The sequence below is a fragment of the Podarcis erhardii genome (genome assembly GCF_964252035.2).
Source record: "Podarcis erhardii genome assembly, chromosome: Z".
In the NCBI taxonomy this organism is placed as follows: domain Eukaryota; kingdom Metazoa; phylum Chordata; class Lepidosauria; order Squamata; family Lacertidae; genus Podarcis; species Podarcis erhardii.
In genome coordinates, this window is record NC_138504.1 from 41,377,112 (window position 1) to 41,379,816 (window position 2,705).

General features: G+C 43.8%; 1 protein-coding gene across 1 annotated transcript in view; it reads left to right on the top strand.

Moving 5' to 3' along the window:
* Positions 1 to 2,705, top strand: part of PHF19 (PHD finger protein 19) — a 128,444-nt gene that overhangs the window by 85,294 nt on the left and 40,445 nt on the right. The gene's annotated exons all lie outside the window — the stretch shown is intronic.

The window sequence follows — 2,705 nt, forward strand, 5'->3', positions numbered from 1 at the left end:
AAGTGAGAAGGTAGTGTTGGGAGAGGGAATATATATATATATATATATATATATATATATATATATATATATGCAGGTTTTGGTGTCCTCGGGTGTCTTCCCGTGTAAAAGTTGGGGTGTCTAGGCGACGTTTCGACGAGGTCTCACTCGTCATCTTCAGGCTGGTGCTTTCGGCTTCTTGTTACTGGAACAGAGCAGGATCTCAGTGTTTGAGTTCCTATAAATACTGTAGAGGGGGTGTGGTGTATAGCCTCCAATGTTCTGGGCAGAGAGGAAGTTCCCAGGCTAGTGTGCCTTTTCTTCTTTTGTTCCTTAATTACTTGAGAGATATCTTGAGTGATTTCTTGAGTGATATCCTGAGTACCACTTAGGTGGGTCATTAGGTGTGGATTAGTTGTTAAAGTCTTTGTGTCTTGACCTCTTGAACTTTGTGAAGAGTTTTCCTGAGAAGATGGCTGTACTGTACTTAGTTGTGCTCTGTACTGTACTTAGTTGTGCTCTGAAACGTCGCCTAGACACCCCAACTTTTACACGGGAAGACACCCGAGGACACCAAAACCTGCATTCCTGTACCCGTGAAAATCTACGAAAGCATATATATATATATATATATATAGTTGTTTTAAACTCTTTTTAATACTGTGTTTTAATGTTATAGTGTTATAACTCTCCCTGGGACCTTAGATGAGGGGTGGGGGTGAACTGCAGGTAATTAATTAATTATTAATTAATAGTAGTGATGGTGATGATAATAGCAAAATAATAATAATAATAATAATAATAATAATAATGATGTAGCATTTTGGTGGGGGAATGATCTAGGTGCAGTCAGGTCTGGTGTCATCACCTGACGGCTCCAGCAGGATCCACCAGTGCTTGTACCACATTGGAGGCTCTCCTACCTAGACGCACATTTTAAGTCACCACAATACTCTGCTACGACACAGCCTAGGTCCCTCCAGAGAAATTTGAAAATGGCAGCTCTTAAGTCACCCTTCAAGTACTGTGGCTGCTTCCATTGCCATGCAAAAAGCCTGAGGCATACGCGACAGCATGGGAGCCAGTGTGGTGTAGTGTTTAAGAGCAGTGGACTCGTAATCTGGGGAACCGGGTTCGCGTCTCCGCTCCTCCACATGCAGCTGCTGGGTGACCTTGGGCCAGTCACACTTCTCTGAAGTCTCTCAGCCCCACTCACCTCACAGAGTGTTTGTTGTGGAGGAGGAAGGGAAAGGAAAATGTTAGCTGCTTTGAGACTCCTTCAGGTAGTGATAAAGCAGGATATCAAATCCAAACTCCTCCTCCTCCTCCTCTTCTTCTTTTTCTTCTTCTTCTTCTCAAACCTGGGGTCAGCCCTGGGTGAAATAGTCTGCAACCTTTTCAGGACAAGGATCCTGGGCAAACACATATTTCGGAACCAACTTAACATCTTCCTATATACATACAAATGTAAGCCTGTCATCGCGTGCTGCAGTTTGTGTGGCTGCCAACAGGTGACACTGCAGAATACAGTACAATAACAAACTTATTGGTGAGGTGTAAGTGGGGGGTGGGGGTAGGGGGTGAGCAATGTGTATAAATATTTTGCTTATATTCATAGGGCAAGTGGCTCACTTTTGCTCAGGCCGTGGCCAAGTATGCTTTGAACTGAAATAGTTCTTAGAAATGTTTTTAACAGCAACTGTTTTTAGATGCTTTTAAGTGTAATTGTTTTTAAATTATTTAATCTTTTTTTTTTTTTTGCTTTGCTTTGCTTTGTTTTTATATTACAGTGGTACCTCGGGTTATATACGCTTCAGGTTACAGACGCTTCAGGTTACAGACTCTGCTAGCCCAGAAATAGTACCTCGGGTTAAGAACTTTGCTTCGGGATGAGAACAGAAATTGTGCTCCGGTGGCGCAGCAGCAAAGGGAGGCCCCATTAGCTAAAGTGGTGCTTCAAGTTAAGAACAGTTTCAGGTTAAGAACGGACCTTCAGAACAAATAAGTACTTAACCCAAGGTACCACTGTATATCTATCTCTGCCTCTCTGGGTTCCTTGGGGAAGAAGGGCAGGATATATACTGTATTTTTCCATGTATAAGACTAGGTTTCCCCCTTAAAAATAATGTCAAAACTAGGGGGCGTCTTATACACGGATACATCTCCCCCATTTTCTTAAGTCTGAGTCCCCCAAAATAGGGAGCGTCTTATACATGGGGGTGTCTTATAGGTGGAAAATACGGCTTATTCAATAAATAAATAATAAAACTGAGGAGGAGGAGAAAACTGACAGGTAGTGCCACCTGCACTCCAGGCTGGTTGTAAGTAAGACGGCAGGTAGTTGGGGGCTGGCAGAGAGCAGATTGAGGTTGGTGGGGCAGTGCCCCATTTCCCCTAATGGATCACCCTCCACTGTCTGATCAGGGCCTGGATGGAAAGCTGGTTTGGGAACCCTGTGCGTTTGTTTGCCAACTTGAGTTCTATTTGGGATTTGGAGGTAATCAGGAAATAAACAGATGATCTTGGCCGTCACTTCCAGACTGGCCACCAAGTCCTGAGCTGGAATAGATAGTTCTGGCTGGATATCAGGTGTCTTGTTATGCTGAGCGAGGCTCATGGCTAGGGATGGGAACAATGGCTTGAGTGGAATTTCACAGAGACACATGGATCGTTGGCCTCTAGCCTGGAGCTATGCCAGGCATTCCTATTTTTGGCTTCTGAGTTTG